Source organism: Pan troglodytes, chromosome 17 (genome assembly GCF_028858775.2).
Source record: "Pan troglodytes isolate AG18354 chromosome 17, NHGRI_mPanTro3-v2.0_pri, whole genome shotgun sequence".
Taxonomy (NCBI): domain Eukaryota; kingdom Metazoa; phylum Chordata; class Mammalia; order Primates; family Hominidae; genus Pan; species Pan troglodytes.
Genome location: NC_072415.2, coordinates 20,968,146 through 20,983,007, shown reverse-complemented (window position 1 = coordinate 20,983,007; position 14,862 = coordinate 20,968,146). Strand labels below are relative to the sequence as shown.

General features: G+C 35.9%; 1 protein-coding gene across 2 annotated transcripts in view; it reads left to right on the top strand.

The window, feature by feature from the left end:
- Window positions 1–14,862, top strand: part of VAPA (VAMP associated protein A) — a 41,071-nt gene that overhangs the window by 1,429 nt on the left and 24,780 nt on the right.

Here is a 14,862-nt window from a genome sequence, read left to right as displayed (position 1 = left end):
GTGCGTGCGGGCAGGAGCGATGCGTCAGCTGCAAACGGAGAGTTGTAGGTTCATAGTAGCGGGGCTTCCTGCCTTCTACGACATTTCAGTGTGCCACCCGCGTGCTTTTATTTAGCCCTTTAGTTGAGCTCCTCTGCTGAGAAACCTTCAGTGCGTGTGACTTTTTTGCTTTTACGTTTGCGGTTTCCGACAGATCCTGAGAAGGCTGATAAGGTGTCACCCAGCTCTGGAACTTTGTAGGTTTTTGTAGTACTGCCGGTGATAAGTTTTTAGTCTGACTTGGTGATCCTGGAAGAATCCCAGGGGCTTTTGGTCCGTTTCCTTGTCAATGTGTAGTGTACTTTAGGAAAGAGAGTTAAAATGTACAGATTTTTATTTTTTTTCTTTGTTCTTAAGGAATACTGAAAGAGTGTGGACATCTAATAGAAAGTAGGTTCCTTCCTATCTTTAGTTAAGTGTAAAGTGAGTCCCGTTTTGGAAGTCTATGTCTTGTATTTCAGTTGTTGAATGAGAACAATTTTTGTGAGGTGTATAGCAATTCTAGTGCTAAAAGAAAAAATTAAATCCTTTATTGTTGTGTAAGGCTGAGTCCAAGAGAAAACCAACTACATTGTTTTCCATAGGAAAAACTTCAGTTTTAGGAATTTAAAATATATTCTGGAATTATGAGATTAATATTGCATAACTACATTGCAAGCTTTTTAGTGCGTTTACAAATTTCTTTGAATAGAAGTGTAAGTGAGCTACTTGTTGGGTAAGGATTTGGTTTTAAGGTTCAGTGAATGTATTTTATTGCAAGTTTATGTAAGTTGTGTGATTTTTACGTAGTTGTAGCTGGGGGAAAACCTTTGAGGAATTATGAAGAGTCCTGACTCAGCCATTATCTTGAGATAATTTAATGTAAATCTATATGGTGTGTTTTTTTTAATATTTCGTTTTTATCTTTTGATTGGCTGTGTTTACAGTGAACATTTGCTCTACTGGATAACTATGTGTAAATTGCCATTAGGGATTTATAAGCCTTTACAACCAGTTTTAGGCCAGGAAATGTCCACAGAGTTTGAAGTTTTCTCCTTAGGGAAGTTGTTATGTTGCTATAGTAAGGGAGTAATAATAGTGGAGAAGCAGGTTTAAAAAACAAGCAAAAGCCCTACACAGTGACTTACTCATATATTTCCTTTTTTGGGGGTGTTGGAGAATTACAGCTATGATTATAGAACTCATTGTTTTTGTGTTGCCAGTAAAAATAAGACTAGCCAGGGAAGCAGAAAAGGTGTGTAGATGGTATAACAGAGACACAACCGTGTCTGAGGAAAGAAGCCCTTTCTCTATGTGCCCCATCCCTCCCTTAGGAAGCATTTAAGGAAAAGGCTTGTTTTTCATTTCAGGGGAGGTTTAGGCCAAGAGAGTGATTGAGTAAACACACTGCTGTGAGAGAATGCCTGGTACTTAAATGCCCAATAGTTTGTTGTGTGTTTCAGTTTAAAGATGGAGATAATGGGGAGGATTGGGAGGTGACATTTGGTGTTTGATTCCTTAATATTATCGTTTTAGTCAAAGGTAAATTGTTGGCTTTGATGGAAACCTTTGTGTATTTAAATGCACAGTTCAACACTGAGGAGATTCATTTAGAATGTACAGTCTACTTGGGCTTAGTTTATGATAGAAAAAAATCATTTAACTGACTTACCCTAAGTCATTCAAAACTTTCTAAGTGAAGGACTTTTAAAAGACAGTTTTGCAAAATTCTTTGTCATCTTCTAGTAGGTTTATTTTAGTTACTTTGATTCTGAGTTTGAGATGGTTTCTCCAGGAGTGACTCAGGTAATCATTCTGAGATTGGATGGTTTTTCTTTTATACACCTAACAAGCATCTTGAAGATGAATTAACAGTATGTTGCACAATTTTGCAAAAGCAGATACCAACTATTTCAGTACATTTTTCTGTATACCTCAGTATTTAAAAAAAAGTTTGTTTTATACAATCGTTAACATATAAAAGTGTATTTACGATGTAATGAATTCTGAAGTAGATCACTTGTGTTAGTAAAGAAAAAGAAGTAGACACTGCTTTACTTCAAATTCTGTTTAAACCTTGGAAGTAATTTTACCTAGATTTCAGATTTGAAACTTGGTATTTTATGTGAAAGATTTTTTTTGTCTTTAAAATTTTTTACATGATAGAATTCCATTTATAATGTATTACACATTTTATTTTTCTACCTATTAGCAGTTTTTTAAAATTTTTTTATTTTTTGAGACGGAGTCTTGCTCTGTTGCAGTGGCTCGATCTCGGCTCATTGCAGTCTCTGCCTCCCGGGTTCAAGCAATTCTCCTGCCTCAGTCTCCAGAGTAGCTGGAACTACAGGCATGCACTACCATGCCCAGCTAATTTTGAATTTTTTGTAGAGACCGGATTTTGCCAGGCTGGCCTCGAACTTCTGACCTCAGGTGATCCGCCTGCCTTGGCCTCCCAAAGTGCTGGGATTAGAGGCGTGAGCCACCGCACCTGACCCCTATTAGCAGTTTTGTAGAAAAGTTTGAAGAAGAAAGTTTATAAAATGCTAAAATAAATTTCAAATATATTCTTCTTAATGATCAGAGAGAGACGAAAATAAACCAAAATCCTTATGTTGAGAGTGGCCGATAACAATAAATCAACAAAGAAAATTAAGCTCTCTGAGGGATCGAGGGACATGTGGTGTTAACATCAGCTAGTGCATCTGCATAGAAGCAGCACGGGGCGGGGGGGAAATTAGAGAATACTCCTCTGGATGGATATTTAGCACATTTTTAGGTGTTTCCAGTCGGCTCTTCATGTTTCCCAGTGGCTATACAAAACGCCTGGGGCTCTAAAGACATGAATGTAATCTTTAATCATATTACTCCATTCCTTAGTTTTTAGGTAACTCTCAATTGCTCACAGAATAAAAGTCAGATTGTTTTTTTTCAGTAAGACATACGATCTCTTCCATGATGTGCCTTCCTCTTGTAACACCTGTTAGTCTGTACACATCCATACTTTCTTCCCTGAGAAAGAAAAACCCTGCTCATACCCAAGGTTCTTTGTTCCTCTATTTTTGCTGGCTAAGGTAAAATTCCTTATGACTCAGACCATGTTCCATGAGATGTTTTCCCGCTGGTTTTCAATCACTGGCTGCATTGTTTTAACATATAAATACACCAGAGTCTTTCATTTTAAAAACAAATGAGCAGACATGTACTTCTTTGACCATAACTCTTTCTAGTATGTGTCACTCCCTGTCCTTCATTTCTTTTGCATTCAGACTTTTTGGAAAAATAGTCCATATTCACTGTTTTTCCAGTTACTCACCTTTTATTCTCTCCTTAGTCCACGGTACTTTTATCCTCTCACTACTTATTGCTAACTTAATCATTTCCAGTTTTTATCTTACTTGACCTCCCCCTGGCTCTTGACAGTACCGACAGTTTCTCTAAAAAAAACCCTCAATTCTTCTGGCTTCTATAACAGCATTGTCTTCTGATTTTCTTATTTGCTCCATTTATTGTCTTATTTGTGGCATTTTCCTCAAATGCTCATGTTTCTGAGAATCTGATTTGGTTTCATTTATCTCACTCTGTGAACTTTCTTTGTTCATTTCATTGTTTTGAGGTTTTCTCTTTATCTTCCTTGCTCTCTGCAGGTATTGCTACACCCCCAAGTCTGTTTTAATTCACATTTTACCGTCAGTCAAGAGCACATACTCAAACAACTTATTCACTATTTAGATTTGAATATTGCACAGATATGATATTCTAAACTCAAAATATCTCAAAATTTTTACTACCCATGCCTACTCTTCTTCCCATATTTTTTATTTTTATTTTTGAGATGGGGTCTTGCTCAGTTGCTCAACCTGGAGTGCAGTGGCATGCACGTTCTTGGCTCACTGCAGCCGTGACCTCCTGGGCTCAAGTGATCCTCCTGAATAGCTAGGACTATGGGTGCATGCTACCATGCCCAGCTAATTTTTTACGTACATATGGGGGTGCCACTGTGTTGCCCAGGCTGATCTCGAACTCCTGACCTTGCGTGATCCTCCTGCCTTGGCCTCCTAAAGTGCTGGGATTACAGGCCTGAGCCATTGCACTTGGCTTTATTTTTATTTTTTAGTGGCATCATGATTACTCACACCAGAAACAATATGCATATCTAATAATTAAAATCTGTGTTTCTATTTTTGACATAATCCCTTTGTCCACTTCAATGTGTTTCTACTTCCAAATTCATTTATTTTTAAAATTCATTCAATTATGGATCTAATTTGATTAGATTTGAGTATCTGCTACATGTCAGGTATGATGAATAAATATTGGAACTACAGTTGTGAGTGAAACACAAGCGATGTTTTCATGGGGCAGTTCTAACAAGAGGGATAGATACTAATAAAATAATCAGAAGAATAAAGTGTACCCCTGAAGAGCTATATAGTGCTACGAGAATGTAAAATAAGGGTCTTCGATCAGGCTGTCACAGTTGAACTAAGATTCCAACAATGAGTAAAAGTTATCCTGGTGAAGAAGAAAGGAAAATGCATGTTCAAATATCCGGTAGCAGGAGGGACTGTGAAACATTTACCATACTGAAAGAGGTCGGCGTGGCAGTGGTGAAAATAGTCAAGATGAATGTAGTGCTGGTTTAGTAGGTCAAGTTAGGAGTTTTGTTTTTATCCTGAGCCACTAGGGTTTTTAAGTGAGGGGAGGAGCAGTAAAGATGGAGGGAATCGAATAACATCACATTTGCATTTAAAAATAATTCTGGTAGCAATGTAAAATTATACTAGAGGGGAGAAAGATGAATTAGGCAGCTGCAGCAGTACTGGCAAGTGGTGACCCCTTGGACTGAGGTCATGGTATTGGAGGTGATGAAAAGTTAGGTTAAATCTGTGAGACTTGGTGGTCTCTGTGCACTGAGAGAAAAGGGTATGAATGTCTGAGATTTCTGCTTATATAACTGGGGAAATGGTGGTGCTATTTGTTTGAGAAATGGTGGATGTCTGGATGAGGACGAAATGCATCTTATTTGGGGGTGTGTGAGAGAGGTGTAGGAGGAGGACGTATGGTAGATATGTTTAGGTCTTTCAGGATATTAACAAGAAGGTGGATTTGGTTAAATGGGTGTGTTACTTAAGAAAAGGTCTGGGCTTTGGATAATTTCCTTCAGGTCCTTTTATATTTACTAGTCAGCAGACATCTCCTTTTCTTTCTTTCTTTCATTTTTTTCTTGAGATGGAGTCTCGCTTTGTCACCCATGGTGGTGTGCAGTGGCGCTATCTCGGCTCACTGCAACCTCTGCCTCCCGAGTTCAAGCGATGCTCCTGCCTCAGCCTCCCAAGTAGCTGGGATTACAGGCGTGCACCACCATGCCTGGCTAATTTTTGTATTTTTAGTAGAGACGGGGTTTTGCCCTGTGGGCCAGGCTGTTCTCCCTGACCTCAAGTGATCCACCTGCCTCTGCCTCCCAAAGTGTTGGGATGACAGGCGTGAGCCACTGTGCCCAGCCTCCTTTATTGTCAGCTCTTTACCCTGTCCTCCACACTGCTGCTGGAACTACGCTTTGGAAAAAGGAGGCTGTTACTGTTAGTCCCTTGGTTGAAGAACTCTATATGTTTTCTTATTATGTACTTGAAAAATCCAAAATCCACTGCCTAACTCTCCAGCCTCAGTGTCTATTCTTTTTCTTCTGTCCATAACTTTGGCTATATGAAACCATTTTCCCAAACACTCCAGGCCACTGCAATGCTTTGCACAGGCTCTGCTCAGAATATTGTCCTCCCTCACGTCTGTCAGGCAGCCTCTTATTTCAAGAATCACTTCCTCTTGAGAAGTCGTTGATGCTCTACCAGTCCAAGTTGGTCAGAGCCTTCATGCCACTGTTGAAGCTTGTGCTTACCTGTAATAACAGTACTTTCACATTAGATAGTAGTTAGGCTTACATATTCTCCCCTCCCAAACTATACTATGAACTCTGAGTATATACCTGTTAATGTTTGTAGTAACAAGTTCTGGCATCATAAAATGATTGCCCAGTAAGTGTTGATTGAATTACTAAGACTCAGATGATTTCTCCAGTAATTTTTATTTTTTGGTCTTGGATCTTGACTCAGTTGGAGTTTTCACCTGCTTTTGCAGGTAATAGTGCTTTCAAAATTTTGTACTTCCAGAAAAGGGGTGGTAGGCTATTTTGTAAAGAGCTGACTAACCCTAAAGATAGGTTGTTTGATGTTTGTGTTTTTTTCATTTGTAAAGTGAGAGGTTAGGACTAGGTGATTTCTTGGGTGTTCTGTCTTTAAAAGTTTGTGTGAATATATGACAATTGAGTACAAAAAGAAAATGCTATTTTTCTGTGAAGCAGAAAAATGCATATAAAGAATAGGGAAAACTATACTTTTAATCCTTTAAAAAGATTTTATTGTGTAATTTGAGGTATACATATAACATGATGTTATGGGATACATATAGGTAGTAAAATGGTTACTATAGTGAAGCAAATTGACATATGCATCATCTCAACATAGTTTCTTTTTATCTTACCTTTACTGACCATTTAGTGAAATCTTATTTGCCTTTCAGAGGTGGAAGTTGATACAGGATGGATCTTGCTCTCTTTTGATCATAAAGTTAGTTTTGGAAAAAAATTAAATGTGCGGGAGGACTGTTAACTTGCAAATGCTTGTTTACTGGTTTAATTCATTTTATAACTGAAATGTGACTCAAATTAGTTTTAAATTAGTAAGTTTTAAACGTTTGAAAACTTTCAAACATGAGCACCTTATAATATGAACCTCAGTATGCGTTAATTTAGTAAATTAAATTTAAATATAAATTTAATAATTGACATTTTACTATAATCATACGTGTTTATTTATATATTTTTGTTTGCCTCCATGTTTGTATTTTTTTGCAGCGGTCTCACTCTGACACCAGACTGAAGTGCAGTGGTGCTGTTATAGCTCACTGCAGCCTTGAACTCCAGGGCCCAAGCGATCCTTCTGAGTAACTAGGACTACAGGTGCATGCCACTGTGCCCAGCTAATTATTATATGTTTTATTTTTTGTAGAGACAGTCTTGCTATTTTGCCCAGGCAGATCTTGAACTCCTGGCCTCAAGCGATCCTCCTGCCTCAGCCTCCCAAAGTGCTGGAATTACAGGCATGAGCTACCATACCTGGCCTGCCTCAGTATTTTTAAAACAAATCCTGAATGATAGCATAACATTTCATCCCTAGATACTTGAGTTTGCATTTATAACCAAAAAAGGACATTTTCTTTGCATAATCATGATACTGTTAACACGTAATAACATTAACAGTAATTCTTTGATATCCTCTAATATTTAGTCTATTACAAAGAACAAAATCACACTTAAGAGTTTATTAACGAGCAATCTCAATGGCATAGGAAATCAGGTATACCTGGCCTCATAGGAAGAGGCTGTTTATAATCTAGATTCAAGGCCAGCCAATGTATATGCTGGTGACTGACCAGTCAAAATTTTGATGCCTCACCTTGAAACACAACTATAAATAGATGGTTATAGGTTTCAGACCTTCAAGGTCATATGGACTGGGAGACAAAACAGTGGCTAATTTGGACCAGTGGCAAGCAGAAGCAACTAATTGAGAGAAAAAAGGCAGAGAAACGTAGGCAGAGAGGTCTTTTGATCCCAGGAATTAGTTTCTCTTGAATACAGCCTCTTCCTGTGATGCCAGTTATACTTCATTTCCTGTGCCATTGAATTGCTTACATCTTTATGATGAACTCTTCAGTATGGGTTTTTTTAATAATAAAATATTCTTTGCTTAAATGAGATTGAATTTGATATTTTCTGAAGACATATTTGTAACACATTATTCTTTAACATTTCACTTTATAAAAAATAAATTCTGTAATCTGTTATACATATTTCACTTTGTAATTGTTATTCTGTAACACATATTTCACTTTATAAAAAGTCTAAACTAGTGTCTTCAATGCTTATAAAAGAAACCTCCACATCATTTTTGCTGACTTATGCGTCATTAATATACCATAGCATGCTTAGCTGCTTTTCTCTGGTGTTTGGATGTTCTTTATAACTAGTTATCACTAATGTTTGATACTGTTCTGAAAATTCAGATTTAAAGGATTGAGAAGTTTAGTTACGTATCTTTTAGCTTTTTAAGGAAATGATTAGATTGAATTACCATTAAAAAGTAGGGATGTTAATTAAAAAAGAATTGTTGCTATGAGAGGACTTTTAAACGTATGTTTATAGTATAACTTGACAAATTTCTCATGGGCCTATGTTTTGACAGCTCTTTTGTTTTGTAGCTGTATGTTTCATGTATGTGTGTATATGTGTGAAGTGTATATGAATATGTATATAATTTTAATTCTTGAATAATACGACATGGAGTAACTGTCATGCTTTAAAGACATAGGGTGCCTTTAAATCATACAGTGTGTTTCCTGTTTAGTTTTTCCTGTGAAAAAATTTTACTTTTTAAAGCCTGCAAGGCCAGAATCTCTTGGTCTTGTTTTCTGAGTACTGTTCCCACTGAGAAAAACCTCACTAACAACAGATCCCCAAAAAATCTGTGGTTCTGAATTTTTTCAGTTTTTTCTTCCAGGATTTTACAAGTAAGAGGATTTATAAGCAAATTAAGCTACTATGGGTACATGTTTAAAAGTCCCTTGTTATATAAAATCAGTGCTAAATTAGAAAATGGAAAAAGTATAGATATTATAAAGCCGTCTATGGCCATACCACCCTGAACGCGCCCAATCTCGTCTGATCTCGGAAGCTAGCAGGGTCTGGTTAGTACTTGGATGGGAGATATTATAAAGCCAATAAAAATTACTCAATCTCACAAAATAACCTCTGTTAACATTTTGATAAACTTTTTATAGCTATGCTGTGTATAATTATATATTTATATTTTGTATGTTTTTAGTTAAGATTATTGTGATCATTTTTTCATGTTATATTTTCCCCTAGCAAAAACTTTAGATCTAAATAATAATAAAAAAAGTTTGTTTCAGGTTCTCTGAAAATGTACCTTCTTTTCTATTTCTTTACATCCTACCTGTCTAGAATCCAAAAACTTAAACTTTAGATGTGGACCGCTCGTTTCTATTTTAATCAAGATGTTAAATTATTAGTAAGTAGCATGCACTAATTTCACGTTCATTCTTGAACACTAACATTGTTCTTTTACAAATAATTTACGTATGTGTACATCTTATTGTTCTTTGGAAGTTTAGAGTGGAGGGACATAAAATTGGTATGAAATGTTGCAAATCAAAGTGTTCCACTTCTGTGTTAAGACTATTGTTTATTTTCTCTGCCTTGTTTTCAAGATTATGTCACCAGGATTGTTTAGGTCAGACTGAGCAGTGTATACATCAGAATACCTTAAAAAGCACTCCTAAAACGTTTAAGGTAGTTTTTAAACATGAAATGTCAATAAAGCTGTGATGGGTTTAAGATTGAATTATCTCCCATCTTTACCACAGGGTAGAAGACGTTCTTTAAGGTGGTAAGTAAAGTTAATCACAATGTCACATGACATGAGAGAAGCCTTAGAGATCATTTTGCCTACAAATTCTAAAATGAAGCAGGTTAGACTGGGATAGAGAGGGGAAGTGATTTACCCAAGGTCCATCAGCTAGGTAATGGTTTTAGCTGTTAAGCCTCAGATTGAACATACTACATTATGCTTTTTTTTTTTAAAGTCATAGTATAACATCAGTAACAGAAATGAGCATCTCCCTTGCCCCAGAAGGCTGCCAAAAGAATGGAAAGAAGTGTTTTCATTTTTTATTTAGGTACCTGTTTATGTAAAGGTGATGGATGAGTATTTATACGACCAGAACAATAAATACTACACTGTATGAAAATGGTGTAAAAGAAGTAAAAGACATGGTCCCTTCCGGTTGGTAACTTTTTCATACTGTAATTTTAGTCTCCCAGAATGGGAATACTGGTTTATAAAAAATGATTACATGACTATATTAAGTGGATTTTGGAGAGTTTTCATGATACATTCTGAAACTGTTGATTGTATAGTATGGATAAACTGATTGTATAATATGATTGTATAATATGTTTGTATAATTGTATAATATGATTGTATAATATGGACAGTGAGGCAATTTCAGTAATTAAAGCCCTTAGAGGCTTAAATAAAATAGTGCAGTCTTGCTTTTCCATTAATCTCAGGATCCATACTTTTATGATGTTAGTGAAATCTTATGAAGAGATATGTTTTAGTGCTTCAATGACTAAGTTTTTAAAAATAGAACTAAGACTCATTTTTTTTCCCAGAAAGTAGTACTCTATTTGTACAAAAATATTTATACAGAAATATTTCTTCAGTACCTACTACACCAGGCATTGTGTTAGTTGCTGGGGATACAGCAGCTAACGAAACAAAGACCTATTCATGGAGCTTACATCAAGTCTGATATTTCAATGTGTTTGAAAAAAAAATATAGTAAGGGTAAATTCAAGTGACATCATTTAAAAAATTTGTAATAAGAATGTTTTAGGGCTTTCTTGGATGTAAAATGTAAAATATTTTTTGAGTGCTTGATACTTACTTCAGGAAGTGTTCAGTGTTGACCTGTGTGACCAAGAGAAATACAATATCAATTTAAAAATCTTTTTCATATATTGCTAATTTGACTGCACTTTCATGCTTTATTGTGGCAGAAGTCTACCTGGAATACTTATGAATTAGAAAATAAATACCGTTTGGTTATACGTACAAAATTTATGAGCGTTCAGGCCCTAGAGTCAGACCTGGTTTGACTTCCCACTTTCATTGCTTTGAGTTATATGACCTTGGACTACTGTTTACCTTCTAAGTTGAATCATTTGTAAACTTGGTATATTAAAATGTAATGAAAGTATCTACTTCATGGACTTGTGAGGGTTAAATAACATAGTTCATACAAAGTTATTGATACATGAGTGCCCAGTAAATGCTAGCTGTTCCGTTAGTAGATATTCTGTGTACTATATAGTATTAATATATGTTTTGTATATATGATTACCTTAACATGATGCCACAGATAGCAGCATAACCCTTGTGTAACTGGGAAACAGTTTAATCAGTGATACAACTTAATTAGCTAAAACCTGTTAGAAACATTGAAGGTAGTCATCACCTGCGTTGCTGTGGCTACATTGTTTGTGTATTTGAACAGAGCACCCAGCCTTCCTCATTAGTCTGCACTGCATAGCTAAGAATTTACAAAGACCTTGTCAAGAACTGTGAAGGGACTGAAAATTTAGCCTGCTGCAGTTTTGTAGATGTTGGTAGAAGACATGAGATTTCCTGAGTTAGACAGTGGACATCATTGTTCATGGCACTGCAAGTGGAATGGGCTTTATATTTGTGTTGTTTTCCTTGCCCTCCTCAAGTTCCATGGAGGTGACAGAGGTGTTCGGGTAGATGCTACTCACATAGTGAGTTTGCATCATAACTAGAAACCCTGAGCTTAGAGAACCGGAATCTTTCATAGTGGGCTGCACAGAAACCTACCTGACCTTTGTTCCAGTAGAAGACCTTATCTTGATTATATTGGTCAGTGAACAAACCTGCCCCTCTCCTCAGAAGGGAGGTGTTGTCTTCTAAGACAGTTCACTATTTAATACATTCTTGAAAAGATAGCCTGGGTAAAAACCCCCAGGACTACTTCTTGCAAGATGTGCAGAAATGCTAGAGGCCCATGGAGAATTGTCTCCTAAACACACCTCTGAGTAACTAGCCTAAATGGGGGTCACAGAGTTCATAAATTAATGTTCATGTGCATTGTCTGTTTATTCTTAAGTTACATTTTAGAAGTGTTTTCTGAAATGCTCTGTGTGATATACTACTGCTTATCCCATATTAAAAATTTTATTCTCTTAACAGAAAACAAATACTAAAGTTGATATGCATACTGAGATGTTCAGGAGTGACTATATTGGTGTCTTCAGCTTAGTTTGATGTGCATCAAAAATTAAGTGGATGTCTGGACAGGGCAGATAGACATGCTGCAAAGTAAATACAGCAAAATGTTCATCGTAGAATGTGAGTGATGAGTGTATGAGTGTTTATATAATTATCTCAACTTCTGTGTCAAATTTTTCATAATAAAATGTTGGGGGAAAAGCTAGCTGTTCCCCTCCTCCACAATTGATTCTCTTTGCAGCTGAACTCAACTCAGCCTTTCAAGATAACTTTGTTATCAGTAGTTCACATCAAAATATGAATGAATGATAACAGTTTTTAAAAACTGTTACAGTGGTTCTTTTTTTTTTTTTTTTTTGATAGCTCTTCTTAGCTTAGTGGGATTCCTTTTAAGACTGGGTGGTTTGGAGAATAAAGGTCCCGCTATTTAAAAGGAAGTCATTGTTCTGAATGGTTGAATTTTACATATATGGACTGACTAAAAAGGGTATTTCCTGCTGGAAAAATGTTTTTAGGCAAAGGAGGCAGGCCAGTCTCACTTGACTGACTTCTGGGTGAGCGCTGCCTTAAAATTTTCTAATATTTTTGACATCTCAGGCTCTAAGTTTTTTTAAAACTTATGTTCAGACTTTTTTACTCAAAGGCCACATTTATGTATGTGTTACATTTCTGTTTGATTGTAAAAATTTGGGACTAGGAGTAGGATTTTGGCTTAATGACAGTGACAGCTGTAGAGGAGTTGGGACAGAATACTTAGTGGCAGGAAATGGTAGGGCTTCCAAAGTACAACAGCCACATAATTGAAAGGTAGAAGTATTTTAATTGTAGATTTTTTTCAATATAAGAGTGCAAATAAATGTAACGTATGCAGTTTTCTTTTTTCATATGGGATAGTTCATTATAAACAGTGACATATCTCTAACATAAGTTTCTATCAATACTTTTGATTAAAATGGACTAGTTAAAAAATTGTTTCCTAAATGTTAAACTAAGCATTCATATTGGGCAAATGATAGGATTTCCCTGATTTATAGGGATTAAGTTTTAGAAATCCTCTAAACATATTTATTACATAAATTGCATCAGATGTTCACTTTGTCATCAAAACTGCTTTTCACTGTTTTTTCAATTTTTCAAGGTTATTTCAAGGATCAGTTTTTCTGAAAAAACATTTTTATTGTTTTTCGTAAATAAAAGATATATACAGTTCAAGGAATTATCAAAAGTTAAATACTCATATAATCACCTCCAGGGTTAGAAATAGAACTTGGCTAGCATTCGGCAAAGTGCTCCTTTTACTCTCTCCCAGTTACTTCCCCTGCAGGATTAACCATTATCCTGACTTTTATGGTGGCCACTTGTTTCTCTTGATGGTTTAATCACCTAAGCCTTACAAAGGATACATTTTCAATTAGTGAAGCAGATTATTGGTTTAATTCAGGGGTTCTTAACTCTAACTTCATAACTCATTTTTATATTTTGTAATGCTATTGCTATCCTGAAATGAAATTCATATATAAAATGACCAACATATGTAATTAAAAATGTTAAAATATATTTGCCCCAGCTATAACATAAGGAGAAAAAAAGGAAGTAATTTTATAATGGAATGCTCATTTTAAGTGTAAATGTTTGGGCGTGACTACACTAGAAGACATAATGAAGTAGTCAGATACTTGTACCCGACTTAAGTTTGTAGGTACAGTAGTCAGATGTTTGTATCTACTTAAGGTGAGTAAGTTTGGATTTAAGAGAAATAAGAGTTATCCGAATAGTACTGACAGTTTTCTTAACATTGTTAAAAGGGCAAAATAAGAATATGCCGTTTTAGGGCATATAGGTAGATTCATGTGAATATAGGTAGATTCATGTGAATGTGTTACCTACAGATGCCTGCTGACTAATTCAGATGTGTTGTATTGGTGATTCAGGTATGATGAGTGGCATTGCTATTGTTAGAATAGTCTTCAGTAATAGTGAACTCACCTTTTAACATTTTGAAGAAAAGAGTACACATTTTTCCTGTTCACGTAATAGATGAATACTTGGAAAAGAGGTTTTTCACCAATATGAATTTCTGGAGGAGTATTTGAAAATTCGGTGCAATGGGAACATAGTACTTCATTGTGTGGGTCTGCATTGCAGAATGTCTACCGTCCTGTTTCCTGCCCCCACCCCCTGCTCCTAATGAAAGGAGCAGTTACCACCTAAAGGGTTATGTTTGTAGCACTTTCAGTAAAGTATATAACTTCTCTTTTTTGAAGATCTTAAGGTAGATTTCTTCATCAGGCCTTTTAATCAGCAGCTCCTGGCGGGGTGGGGGTACATGATACAACCCCTCCATCCCTGAACTCAGCTCTCCAACTCATTTTACCTTCCATAAAAGTCAGTGTAAAATTTTTTTGAATATTTACCTATGTATGTTTTTATGAGGTGGGATATGGCTTTCGTCAGGTTCTTAAAGGATTCTGTGACTCACAAAAGTGGACCAGATATTTCTTTCCATGACTTTTTTAAGCTATTAAATCTGGTTATTCCTTTGCTAATGGTCATCAGTACTTGATAATTTTCCATTTTAAACTAGGAAAGGGGCTCAAACTCTTAGCTATCTGCTGGGAGCAACCCTCCTTGAGAGGCTAGAGGGATACAATGGAGCAGAAAATCCCAAATTCAGTAGTTAAGTGGGTTTATTATAGATAATTCTACGTTTTACTCGCAAGGTTAACATGTCCTGTTAAGAATTTAGTTTTGAATGAGTGAGGTGTATTTCTTTTGATATATTATCATCATCTTTAGATAATTTATATTTTTATGTCTAGAAAGCCCACAATCTGTATTGACAATTTATAATCCCTGGTGGGCAGTATCGTGAAATGTAAATACTATTTCAGAATTCGTA